The sequence below is a fragment of the Lissotriton helveticus genome, chromosome 2_2 (genome assembly GCF_964261635.1).
Source record: "Lissotriton helveticus chromosome 2_2, aLisHel1.1, whole genome shotgun sequence".
Classification (NCBI taxonomy): domain Eukaryota; kingdom Metazoa; phylum Chordata; class Amphibia; order Caudata; family Salamandridae; genus Lissotriton; species Lissotriton helveticus.
The window spans coordinates 127,807,167-127,821,604 of NC_136060.1; the positions used below are offsets into that span (position 1 = coordinate 127,807,167).

The following is a 14,438-nucleotide window of genomic DNA, read 5'->3' on the forward strand; positions in this document are numbered from 1 at the left end:
TCCATTTAACCCCTGATAGGAGGGCCCTTACACTCGCGTCATTTACTGACATCATAGTGTATGTGCGGGGTGGCTACTCCACAAAAGGATAGAGCGTTGCTCCCTCCCCCGCACCCCTGTAAGCCAACGTATATCCTGCCCCAGGAGTTCTGAGAGGTACCCTGCGAGATACCAGTGGCCCCTCCCCCTGGGCGAGCCCATATGCTAATGGTGCCGATCCCCCCTTAAGGACCTCCAATTGGGCTCACCGATTATGATCTTACCGCCACGGGCCAGCATAGTCAACCGGCTATCTGGCCCCCCCACAAAACCTCCCTACGCTTATAAGGTCATGATTACTTACCAGAACTCCCAATCCATGCCATTATATTTCTCACCCATAAGTCATTGCCCTCCTCAGTAAGGTGCACCCCGTCCTTCAAGTAAAATTGGCTGCCCCAGATGCATCCGTGCGGTATGTTCTGTAGTACTGTGGTGTGAAAGAGTTTCCCCAACTTGTTATTGACCCTCTTTACTGAATTGCCCCCCCTCTATTGTAGTCGTGGTATGAGGTGGGACCACACTATTGTGCACCCTGGCAATTCCATAGCTATCCACCCAGCCGCGGAGACTATCTCTTCCACCAAAACCCTTTTGTTCAGTCTCACCAGATCATTCCCCCCCAAATGCAGTATTACCACTGAGGGTGATGGCGTGTGTGTTTGCAACAACTGAGTCATATAGCCCCTTAGCTGACTAATGCAGAGTCCCCCTCTACCGAAAAAGGTCACCTTGGACCCCTGTGCCTCCGCCCGCCGTCTAAACCCACCTGAAATAAAAGCATGATTAGCACGTTGCACATAAGAATGACCCACAACCCATATTATCCGCTTCTTCTCTTGCTCCTCCTGGCGATGCATCCTTGTTGGTGTGGGCGTCGGGTGACTTTGCGCAATTTCCCGTCCTGCGTGGCAGATCCGGGAAACTGGAAGGGAAGCACACAACAAGGCAAATGTCAATTTGAGAAATGTTACCACCTCACAGCATGTGCAGCCGCACATAGCGCCTATAGGCGTCAGAAGACCATCTTCCGATCTTTTTTATACTGCCTGACTGCAAACCTCTAGCCGCGGCTTCTGTCGCCGCCCCAATCCTGAATGAATGGGTACCGAATTCCTTGGGGTCCAATCCTGCTTCTCTAATAGACAAAGGGGTCCCGTCCGCGTGGACCAGTAAAAGTCCACTTGGTGTTGCTACTCTCTGATTGATGAATGCCTCTATGCTGGCTACTGGGCAGCATGGGTTACTGCGTGCCCTATGCAGCACCAAACTCTCCCCCCGGGCCTCCTGATCCGTCTTAGACTTCCTAATTGTAATCCATAATGCATCGCCCCGGATCGTTGTATCGCACCTTTGAATGCCGCCCGCCATGTCTGTTTTGTTGGCTGACACCAGTTCACTAATCCGCAGTGCCCCATAAAAGGCCAGTGTAAAAGCTGCCCTAAACAAGAGTACCTCCCCAGGGGAGCTGCATATGCCCTGTAGGGCAACCAGTACTTTCGCCAATCGTTCTAGCCCTATCGGCCTCCGGCCGTCCGCCGGTCGCAGTCGCTCCCGCCGCCACCCTCTCAATGCCTTTCACACAAAGAAGCTGTTTGTGGGATCCCTGACGCCCTTTACTTGTGCGAAGAATGACACCGCCGCCTTGTGTCTATTAGCTGTGGCTGCTGACCGCCCCCCCTCGCGCATTGATTCTAAATAGAGGGTGAAGCTCGCTTCCTGTTCCCAAGTCTCTTCCCACTCTTGCCCCAGAAATTCACAATACGACCTGAACGCCCCTTCATAGGCCGTCCTGGTCCTGGGGGCTAGGCTCGTTGCCACGAGGTTCTGTAGTCGGGGGCACCAATCTGCCAGAGCGCTGTGGGGAAGTGTGCCGGTGACGCCTCTACAGTTGGTAATTGCTCCCTGAACACCTGCATCTTGAAGCGAGAAAGGGCGTCAGCCGCATTATTCAGCACCCCTGGGACGTGTGTGGCTCTGAATTGAACGTTCAACCTCATGCATGCAATGACAATTTCTTTCATGAGGCGCAATATCATGGGACAACGTGCTGCCTGCTGATTGAAACACTCGACCACCGCCATGTTATCTGACCAGAATACCACTGACCGGTTGGACAATTGTCCAGGCCACACCATCAATGCCACCCAAATGGGGAATAGTTCCAGGAAACTTATGTTGACCGTCAGCCCATTTTCTTCCCACCATTACGGCCATTTCTGCACCACCCATTTATTGCCCAGGATGGCGCCAATGCCTACGCTGCCGGCGGCGTCGGTCCACAGACCTAACTCCACCGACGTCGCAGGTGAGGGCCCCCACACCACCCTGCCATTGAAATCCTCCAGGAATGCTATCCAAATGAGCATGTCCTGGCGAACCTCTGCTGACAACCTGGTCCGGTGGTTTTTCTCTCTCAGACCCTTCATGGCCTGGGAAATAGAGCGTGAAAAGGGGCGTGCCATGGGTATGACCCTCAATGCAAAATTAAGTTGGCCCACCGTCTGTTGCAACTGCTGTAATGTCACTTTCTCTTTACTTAAGCATTGTTGCAAGGCTGCTCTGAATTTGGCTATTTTTTCCCTTGGCAACCTGAAACAGCCCTCTCCTGAATCCAACTCGATGCCTAGGAATTCCAGGCAAGTAGTCGGGCCCACCGTCTTGCCTTGAGCCAGCGGGACTCCGAAAGCGCGCATCAGCACGCAAAAGTCCTGCAATGCCTTTGCACACTCCCGCGAGCCCGCTGCCCCCAGGAAGAGAAGTCATCCAGATAATGCATTACGTGTCGGTGTCCAGTGGACCGTCTCAAAACCCATTCCAAGAATGAACTAAAAGTTTCAAAGTATGAACATGATATGGAACAACCCATGGGCATGCATCTGTCCATATAGTATTTCTCCTGGAAGGTGAAACCTAATAAATGTTGATCCTCGGGATGGACTGGGAGCAGTCTAAAAGCGGATTCAATATCAGATTTCGCCATCAATGCCCCATGCCCCAGTGTTCTCAACATCTCCACTGCTTGGTCGAAAGAGGCATATTTCACGCTGCATATGTCATCATCAATTGCATCATTCAATGAATTGCCCCTGGGTGCTGAGAGATTATGGATCAGCCTGAATTCACCCCTATCTTTCTTCGGGACCACCCCCAGCGGGGAACACACAAAATCTGCTGATATCGTTAAAGGGGCCCGCCACTCTGCCCAGGCGCAATTCCTTTCCAATTTTTTCCTCCACTACGCCCGGGTTGTGTCTAACTGAGAGTTGGTTCCTGCACTGTGGCCTACCCACATAGCCTGCGGCTGGAATCCTGAAGCCATGCGTGAAACCTTCCTGTAGTAACCTGGCAGAGTCATGGTCTGGGTATTTATTTAGCCATGGGATCATCACTGATATGTCAATGGGGGTGTGGACAACCTGGGTGTGACAAGACCTACTCTGGTCTCCTCCTTCCCCTACCGCTCTGAGGACCTTTCCCCCTGCAGTTGGCTTCAGTGTGGGAAGCCTGCCCGCAGCTGGCGCATGCATGTTTAAATCTGCACGTGCCCGGGGCCCTAGTACATGCCCCCTTATTAAAGTCCCAGCATACCCCTTTTCCTCCCGCATTGCCCCTGGGTCTGCTGGATGGGTCCCCCCAAACCCCGCACGAAAGGGCTGTTGGCCAGAGTGCTGGGCTGGCTGTTGGAAATGCTGTTGCGGCCTGTAGGGGTACCCTTTATTCCAAGTATTGGCCCCACCCGGCGCCTGCCCTCCCGAAAACTGCGAGTGCCATGATGCCGAGTCAACTTAGTCCCAGGTTAAAGATTTGTTAAATTCCTTGGCTTTCCTAAAGGCAATATCATATTCTTTCCATGCCTCCCCATGCTTCTCGCTAAACGTTATGATCCTACTCTGGTAACAGCGAATTGGGCCTGCATCCCTGGTGTATGTTCAGCAATTACTGCTACAAATACTGAAAACGCCTTGAGCCAGTTACTGAGGGTCTCTTCCACCCTAAACTTCAACAACTGGGATCGCCACTCGCTAGGCAGCAACATATCCTTCTGGGTCTTTGCGGACTCCCACTCTCTGTTATCAATGAGCAAGGAAAACATATTGATACATTTGTCTGCCCAGATGCACTCTTTCACAGCTTGAGCCACGTGTTGGGCCAGGTCCTCCCCCCTGCATGGCAGCGAGCCTACCTCCAAAATGGGTAAAGCAACTTCCTTACCACTTTCCGTACTCCGTGTAGACTCAATAATCTTATTCTTTCCCCCGTCATCTGCTGCGCCTGTTAGGGGAGAAATCGGAGAGCCTGACATGTTACCCCCTGCCCTCGCCGCCATAATTCGGGCCACCACCTTCTGTGCCTCTACTAAGGGATCTGCTGTGGCCGGTAAAACACCCCCTATCCCCAACCACGGGACCAGCGCCGCTATCTGGGCTTCCAATTCCGGGGGAACCGGCCCCACTCCGGTCTGGGGTTATTACGCCCCCTGCATCCTTTTTTGGCCCTACCGCGCGCGGGGGGGACCTCCCAATCTCCTCTAGGTTTAGGTGGTATTATCGTTCGCTTAGGCCTGCTCCCGTGCTAGCCTCCAGCCTCTCACCCATCTCAGCCACAGTCCTCCCCAGCGCATCCACTTTCCCCCACCTTTTGTCCATTGCTTCCATCCTGCGCATCATTGTTTGTAACATGCGTTCTACTTTAGAGCCTCTCGCACCCCGTGCAGCCATAACGAAATAATATCTGCAACCCTTTCTATATTACGCACACAATGTTGTAAATACCTATGCAAAACGAGGCCCCCAACAATATCCCTTGTGTGCTTCTAGCACCAAAAAACGCTGCCCTTCTTAAAACCCCACCGAGGTTAAAATTTCCCAGCGTTTAAAAGTACAATTACCCTGCTGATAGTGTATTTTAAATGGAGGTCTCCCATCCAACTGCTGCCGGGGAGAAGCCTGCTTCGCATCTGTGACAATGACTGTGCACTAACTTCCCCTCGGTGAACCACGCAAATCGACCCTCCCCTTTGACTCCCCACGGAGGGATAAACACTCTGGTTTATGTCCCGAATTACCGCTCTGCTGACCGCTTGCTCGCCCCCTCACGACCACTGGAGCCACCGGGATTAATACCGGGTCCCACGTCGGACTGCTCGGCTCAACCTGCCGGTCCCAAGCACAATCTCCTGCTCGTCGGAAAACGCACACAATCTCCTGCTCCTGGCTTAACCGCCCGGCTGACCGCTTGCTCGCCGCGTCACGACCACTGCAGCCACCGGGATTAATACCGGGTCCCACGTCGGTCTGCTCGGCTCAACCTGCCGGTCCCAAGCACAATCTCCTGCCCTGCTCTTCGGAAAACGCACACAATCTCCTGCTCGCGGCTGAACCTGCAATATAGAGAAATAAAATTAAAGGCTCCCCGGCCCTGGTGGGGGGAGCGAAGCTGTTGTCTGGGGCGAGCGCGGGGACAAAGAGACCGTCTCGCGCGCTCGCCGGGCATTTAAACTGCAAGCCACGCCCCCCACGGCCCGAAAACACCGATAGTGCTTCCGGGTCGCGGGGGCGCGACCCAATGGCTGCAGGAGGGGGTGGGGGCCCGCCCTGCCATGCATACGTGGGGGCCGAGCGGCCCCCCTTTCTTCATGGGCAGGGACTACCGGCCACCCCCCCACCCCCACCTGACACAGATAAAGCACAATGAAATGAACTGGAGGAAATAGTTGGAGTCTTTGGAAGGCGGGGGATCTCACGATCCCCCGGCCGTATTTATTAAATATGAAAACAAAATTAAACTTTTCAAAATTAAAAACGGTATTTTACACAATTATAAAACGGCAAATATCCACAATAGATTACAGTGTGATAGACATGTCTGAAAGGGCTAACCTTAACAAATTGTCTAATACAGCGTGTTCCTAACCGAATCTAATTTCACATCATTTGCAGTTTTATAATTACTGGGCCTACGGCAAGGTCGCTAACCGGTGTCCGATCCTTATCTGCTGCACTCTCCCGACCGAGTGCGCATGCGCCACAAGGGCCCGTTCACCGGGAGAGTCTGTACCCTGTTTACCCTCGGACACACCGGGAACTCCATTTAACCCCTGATAGGAGGGCCCTTACACTCGCGTCATTTTCCGACATCATAGTGTATGTGCGGGGTGGCTACTCCACAAAAGGATAGAGCGTTGCTCCCTCCCCCGCACCCCTGTAAGCCAACGTATATCCTGCCCCAGGAGTTCTGAGAGGTACCCTGCGAGATACCAGTGGCCCCTCCCCCTGGGCGAGCCCATATGCTAATGGTGCCGCCCCCCCCTTAAGGACCTCCAATTGGGCTCACCGATTATGACCTTACCGCCACGGGCCAGCATAGTCAACCGGCTATCTGGCCCCCCCACAAAACCTCCCTACGCTTATAAGGTCATGATTACTTACCAGAACTCCCAATCCATGCCATTATATTTCTCACCCATAAGTCATTGCCCTCCTCAGTAAGGTGCACCCCGTCCTTCAAGTAAAATTGGCTGCCCCAGATGCATCCGTGCGGTATGTTCTGTAGTACTGTGGTGTGAAAGAGTTTCCCCAACTTGTTATTGACCCTCTTTACTGAATTGCCCCCCCTCTATTGTAGTCGTGGTATGAGGTGGGACCACACTATTGTGCACCCTGGCAATTCCATAGCTATCCACCCAGCCGCGGAGACTATCTCTTCCACCAAAACCCTTTTGTTCAGTCTCACCAGATCATTCCCCCCCAAATGCAGTATTACCACTGAGGGTGATGGCGTGTGTGTTTGCAACAACTGAGTCATATAGCCCCTTAGCTGACTAATGCAGAGTCCCCCTCTACCGAAAAAGGTCACCTTGGACCCCTGTGCCTCCGCCCGCCGTCTAAACCCACCTGAAATAAAAGCATGATTAGCACGTTGCACATAAGAATGACCCACAACCCATATTATCCGCTTCTTCTCTTGCTCCTCCTGGCGATGCATCCTTGTTGGTGTGGGCGTCGGGTGACTTTGCGCAATTTCCCGTCCTGCGTGGCAGATCCGGGAAACTGGAAGGGAAGCACACAACAAGGCAAATGTCAATTTGAGAAATGTTACCACCTCACAGCATGTGCAGCCGCACATAGCGCCTATAGGCGTCAGAAGACCATCTTCCGATCTTTTTTATACTGCCTGACTGCAAACCTCTAGCCGCGGCTTCTCTCGCCGCCCCAATCCTGAATGAATGGGTACCGAATTCCTTGGGGTCCAATCCTGCTTCTCTAATAGCCATTGCCAATACCCTTTGGAATTGAAATCTGGACAAAGGGGTCCCGTCCGCGTGGACCAGTAAAGGTCCACTTGGTGTTGCTACTCTCTGATTGATGAATGCCTCTATGCTGGCTACTGGGCAGCATGGGTTACTGCGTGCCCTATGCAGCACCAAACTCTCCCCCCGGGCCTCCTGATCCGTCTTAGACTTCCTAATTGTAATCCATAATGCATCGCCCCGGATCGTTGTATCGCACCTTTGAATGCCGCCCGCCATGTCTGTTTTGTTGGCTGACACCAGTTCACTAATCCGCAGTGCCCCATAAAAGGCCAGTGTAAAAGCTGCCCTAAACAAGAGTACCTCCCCAGGGGAGCTGCATATGCCCTGTAGGGCAACCAGTACTTTCGCCAATCGTTCTAGCCCTATCGGCCTCCGGCCGTCCGCCGGTCGCAGTCGCTCCCGCCGCCACCCTCTCAATGCCTTTCACACAAAGAAGCTGTTTGTGGGATCCCTGACGCCCTTTACTTGTGCGAAGAATGACACCGCCGCCTTGTGTATATTAGCTGTGGCTGCTGACCACCCCCCCTTGTGCATTGATTCTAAATAGAGGGTGAAGCTCGCTTCCTGTTCCCAAGTCTCTTCCCACTCTTGCCCCAGAAATTCACAATACGACCTGAACGCCCCTTCATAGGCCGTCCTGGTCCTGGGGGCTAGGCTCGTTGCCACGAGGTTCTGTAGTCGGGGGCACCAATCTGCCAGAGCGCTGTGGGGAAGTGTGCCGGTGACGCCTCTGCAGTTGGTAATTGCTCCCTGAACACCTGCATCTTGAAGCGAGAAAGGGCGTCAGCCGCATTATTCAGCACCCCTGGGACGTGTGTGGCTCTGAATTGAACGTTCAACCTCATGCATGCAATGACAATTTTTTTCATGAGGCGCAATATCATGGGACAACGTGCTGCCTGCTGATTGATACACTCGACCACCGCCATGTTATCTGACCAGAATACCACTGACCGGTTGGACAATTGTCCAGACCACACCATCAATGCCACCCAAATGGGGAATAGTTCCAGGAAACTTATGTTGACCGTCAGCCCATTTTCTTCCCACCATTACGGCCATTTCTGCACCACCCATTTATTGCCCAGGATGGCGCCAAAGCCTACGCTGCCGGCGGCGTCGGTCCACAGACCTAACTCCACCGACGTCGCAGGTGAGGGCCCCCACACCACCCTGCCATTGAAATCCTCCAGGAATGCTATCCAAATGAGCATGTCCTGGCGAACCTCTGCTGACAACCTGGTCCGGTGGTTTTTCTCTCTCAGACCCTTCATGGCCTGGGAAATAGAGCGTGAAAAGGGGCGTGCCATGGGTATGACCCTCAATGCAAAATTAAGTTGGCCCACCGTCTGTTGCAACTGCTGTAATGTCACTTTCTCTTTACTTAAGCATTGTTGCAAGGCTGCTCTGAATTTGGCTATTTTTTCCCTTGGCAACCTGAAACAGCCCTCTCCTGAATCCAACTCGATGCCTAGGAATTCCAGGCAAGTAGTCGGGCCCACCGTCTTGCCTTGAGCCAGCGGGACTCCGAAAGCGCGCATCAGCACGCAAAAGTCCTGCAATGCCTTTGCACACTCCCGCGAGCCCGCTGCCCCCAGGAAGAGAAGTCATCCAGATAATGCATTACGTGTCGGTGTCCAGTGGACCGTCTCAAAACCCATTCCAAGAATGAACTAAAAGTTTCAAAGTATGAACATGATATGGAACAACCCATGGGCATGCATCTGTCCATATAGTATTTCCCCTGGAAGGTGAAACCTAATAAATGTTGATCCTCGGGATGGACTGGGAGCAGTCTAAAAGCGGATTCAATATCAGATTTCGCCATCAATGCCCCAGTGTTCTCAACATCTCCACTGCTTGGTCGAAAGAGGCATATTTCACGCTGCATATGTCATCATCAATTGCATCATTCAATGAATTGCCCCTGGGTGCTGAGAGATTATGGATCAGCCTGAATTCACCCCTATCTTTCTTCGGGACCACCCCCAGCGGGGAACACACAAAATCTGCTGATATCGTTAAAGGGGCCCGCCACTCTGCCCAGGCGCAATTCCTTTCCAACTTTTTCCTCCACTACGCCCGGGTTGTGTTTAACTGAGAGTTGGTTCCTGCACTGTGGCCTACCCACATAGCCTGCGGCTGGAGTCCTGAAGCCATGCGTGAAACCTTCCTGTAGTAACCTGGCAGAGTCATGGTCTGGGTATTTATTTAGCCATGGGATCATCACTGATATGTCAATGGGGGTGTGGACAACCTGGGTGTGACAAGACCTACTCTGGTCTCCTCCTTCCCCTACCGCTCTGAGGACCTTTCCCCCTGCAGTTGGCTTCAGTGTGGGAAGCCTGCCCGCAGCTGGCGCATGCATGTTTAAATCTGCACGTGCCCGGGGCCCTAGTACATGCCCCCTTATTAAAGTCCCAGCATACCCCTTTTCCTCCCGCATTGCCCCTGGGTCTGCTGGATGGGTCCCCCCAAACCCCGCACGAAAGGGCTGTTGGCCAGAGTGCTGGGCTGGCTGTTGGAAATGCTGTTGCGGCCTGTAGGGGTACCCTTTATTCCAAGTATTGGCCCCACCCGGCGCCTGCCCTCCCGAAAACTGCGAGTGCCATGATGCCGAGTCAACTTAGTCCCAGGTTAAAGATTTGTTAAATTCCTTGGCTTTCCTAAAGGCAATATCATATTCTTTCCATGCCTCCCCATGCTTCTCGCTAAACGTTATGATCCTACTCTGGTAACAGCCAATTGGGCCTGCATCCCTGGTGTATGTTCAGCAATTACTGCTACAAATACTGAAAACGCCTTGAGCCAGTTACTGAGGGTCTCTTCCACCCTAAACTTCAACAACTGGGATCGCCACTCGCTAGGCAGCAACATATCCTTCTGGGTCTTTGCGTACTCCCACTCTCTGTTATCAATGAGCAAGGAAAACATATTGATACATTTGTCTGCCCAGATGCACTCTTTCACAGCTTGAGCCACGTGTTGGGCCAGGTCCTCCCCCCTGCATGGCAGCGAGCCTACCCCCAAAATGGGTAAAGCAACTTCCTTACCACTTTCCGTACTCCGTGTAGTCTCAATAATCTTATTCTTTCCCCCGTCATCTGCTGCGCCTGTTAGGGGAGAAATCGGAGTGCCTGACATGTTACCCCCTGCCCTCGCCGCCATAATTCGGCCACCACCTTCTGTGCCTCTACTAAGGGATCTGCTGTGGCCGGTAAAACACCCCCTATCCCCAACCACGGGACCAGCGCCGCTATCTGGGCTTCCAATTCCGGGGGAACCGGCCCCACTCCGGGGATTTGGCCTGCTGGACTCCCCTGTTGTACCACTGCTGGCACCACTATCACCGGTGGCGTGGCTGGAGCCTGTTCCGCCGGTGCAATCACTGGGGTTGCTGGCACTACCGGGGTAATCACGGGGGGCGCAGGTGCTGGGGAGGGTGCTGACGTGTCGTCTGGCCCTGTTACTGGTGACTCCCCACCCGGTCTGGGGTTATTACGCCCCCTGCATCCTTTTTTGGCCCTACCGCGCGCGGGGGGGACCTCCCAATCTCCTCTAGGTTTAGGTGGTATTATCGTTCGCTTAGGCCTGCTCCCCGTGCTAGCCTCCAGCCTCTCACCCATCTCAGCCACAGTCCTCCCCAGCGCATCCACTTTCCCCCACCTTTTGTCCATTGCTTCCATCCTGCGCATCATTGTTTGTAACATGCGTTCTACTTTAGAGCCTCTCGCACCCCGTGCAGCCATAACCAAATAATATCTGCAACCCTTTCTATATTACGCACACAATGTTGTAAATACCTATGCAAAACGAGGCCCCCAACAATATCCCTTGTGTGCTTCTAGCACCAAAAAACGCTGCCCTTCTTAAAACCCCACCGAGGTTAAAATTTCCCAGCGTTTAAAAGTACAATTACCCTGCTGATAGTGTATTTTTAATGGAGGTCTCCCATCCAACTGCTGCCGGGGAGAAGCCTGCTTCGCATCTGTGACAAGGACTGTGCACTAACTTCCCCTCCGTGAACCACGCAAATCGACCCTTGAGGTTCCGTGACGATTTTACTCGTGTTTGTAACATTGTCGTAAATACATAATTTTGGTATCGGTGAACCGCAAATGACCCATTTAGTATATCCTGGTGTTTTCGCTATGCTACGAGCAAGAGCACTCCTGTTACCAACACATTTGTGATCTACCCATGGCATCCATCTTAGAACACGGAAGCCATTTTGTATTCCTTGCCCTCACATAGTCAATGGACACGCAATGACCTCTTTTCATTAAAGGACACGTAGGCTTTGGCCGGCGATTCACCTTGCAAGTGACACGTGCACCTTAGGCCAGCAACGCTGTGGCAGCATGACTCGGCAAGAGCTGCCTCCCCAGCCTGAGGCCAGTCCTGCTATACTGGTTCTTGTGTTCGTTGGCCTGATCATGATTAGGCGGCCGAAGCTGGTAACCGTGCCCATTTACGACCCACAAACATTTCTTATCCTGTCTTTCTATCTTCCACACCTGGCTCTGCTCCTTTCCTTCTGGGCCTTTAGTAGGGGGTGGTAACGAAATTTACGATGAGGCGGTCCGGGTCTTGAATGAAGAATTGACATGGGATTATGATGGACTAGTGGGAACCCCTCATTTGTACTGTTTTGACATCAGATACTGTTGACGATTCCTGTGCAACGCCAAATATTTATTGTATAAGACACGAATGTTTAGAACTGTGGTAACATGTAAAGAATTTGCCTGAAGCCCAATATTTAGTATATAAGGAACAACCCTCTTTGTACAAATCGAACAGGCTCCTAGATACTGCCCATGTGTAGTTTCTGTGACTTCTGTGTCCCTGCAGTAATAAACCTTTGGTCTTTGACGCCACCATCGAGAAGCCCGTGTTTCTGTTTATTTGTGTACCAAGACAGGTTGAACTCCGGGGTCTTCGGGTGTTGTCCCTGACACCTCTGGACGGAACCAAAAAGTCCAGAACTCCATTTGGCGCCCAACTCGGGGCGACGTCATTCGGTACCGGTCCAAAAGCCTGAAGAATTCGAGGAGCTTCGTGTGAAGATTTCAGAGGGAGGCGCCCCACTTCATCGATCCCGGCATATCGCAAAAGTGGCCCCGACGTCCTCTTCCACGAGGGTTCCCGTTCAGACGGCTGCAGTGGTCCGTTGCCTTGACCGTCGCCCTGTCTTGGACCCGAGGTGCAGTCCTCAGTACGGCGAAACGTGACGGGTTTCTCCTTGGTGACGTCTTCAGTGCCTCAGTTAAGTATTTAGTGGTTGCTAGTTGGTTATTTTGTGAGGGTTGCTCCTATTTGGATAATCCTTTTAGTTCTCAGTTCAGTTCAGTTCTGTAAGGTTATCACTGGTTATTCTAGTTACGATAATCATTCTGTTCAGTTCAGGTATCGATACAATTGTCAGTTCTGGTAGGCCTAAGTTCTCGGTTCAAGTGCGCATCTTTTTGTGTTTTGTTTGTCTTGTGTTCCGGATTATAAAATGGTAAGTCAGAAAAATTGTATGTTGTCTTGTTTTAGTTGCAACAGTGATTCCCAGTTGGAGGACTCGTGTTTGGTTCCTCCGATTGGAACTCCCCTTTATGATCTATATTGCAAATTTGGTGTGGGCCCTATCTCTTATAACGAGATATGGATCCGCTATACAGAAAAAGATGGTGTCCTTAGTTGGCCACTACATGGTAGTTTTGAACCTGAAATTCTCGATAATCTAGAAAGAAGGTTGTTTAAGAAGAAAGCCCGGCCGGCAATGTTTGATTCTTTCCGTTATTGGCGAAAAGAATCTAAACAGAGAGAAATTAAAAAGTTGAAGAAAGAACAGAAAGAGCAAGAGTTGACTTTAGAACAGTCTGCTAGGCAGCTGCAACTCAACGAGTCTGAGAAAGCGATGGAGGTGGCCGATAGAGAGCGTAATTTAGCGATAGATAAGTGCTATCCTGCTTTACCATCGAGTACGGCTAAGATAGTAGAGGACCCTGAAAAGGATCCCCTGTTGTCTTACTTGTTACGATCACCCCCACCGTATGCACAAGGTGCTACGGCTCCACCTATACCGAATGTTCAATTACCGGTTGCTGGACAACCTGGTGTCCCTGTTCTCGCTCCCCTGAATCAAGTTCCTGTACCTCCTGTGGTCAATATTAATGTTCCTTCGACAACCCCTCTTCTAGGGTTGCCGACTTCTTTACCTATGCCTGTGTCGCTCACACCTGCTACTTCACAAGCTAATTTTCAAGCTACTCCTACTGTTCCTGATCTATCTGTTCCAACTGCTACTCTATTCACTGCCTCTGCTAATATTATGACTCCGCTTTCTGTTCGTCGAAGAATCACTGATTCTGTCTCTAATATTCTATCTCCCTTCTATAAAACTCTGATTAAGACTCCTACCTCTGACTCTGTGCAGAGACGTAGTCAGCTTCCCAGTACTGAAGAAAGAGGAATACTAGATTCCACTGCTCTTAGATGGGTTTCGAAAGTTGGAAGATATAATGTACAAAATGTATTAGATACATTTATGCAATGGAACGAACCGACACAACGATATGTGTTCGATGAAATGTGTTTCCTTCTACGTGAGGAATTGGAAGAGGATGACCCTGAATCAAATCTAGGAGAATTAATTAATGTTCAGAAAGAGTTTGCTACAGGTATGATAGTTGGACAAAATATAAAAGAAGCGATGGAACTGGTTCTAAGTTATAGATCCGACTCATCCCTTCTTTCACCGAGAGAGTTAGAGAAACGTAGTACGAAACGAAATCGTCAATATCCAATGAGAGAGGTTCCACCAATTTGGCGCGAAGCTGTGCAAGCTAATGCACCGCTTGGTATTGCAGCCGCTCCGGCCCAATTCCAGAGAGTATGGATACATATTCCATGGAAGCGAGCTGAAGTATTAGCAGTAAAACAGGCTTTGCCAGATCCGCGTAAAAATCCTGCAGGGTACTACAAAGAGTTAGCTCAAACAGTTGACGCTTGTGTATTAAATTTAACTGACATAGATCTGCTGTTTGGTAATGTAGTACCGCAACCAATTTGGGCTAAAATTCGTAAAGAGAAT

At 51.4% G+C, this 14,438-nt stretch overlaps 1 protein-coding gene across 1 annotated transcript in view; it reads left to right on the top strand.

Annotated features, from left to right (window-relative positions):
* Positions 1–14,438, top strand: part of SCFD2 (sec1 family domain containing 2) — a 1,965,980-nt gene that overhangs the window by 498,881 nt on the left and 1,452,661 nt on the right. The gene's annotated exons all lie outside the window — the stretch shown is intronic.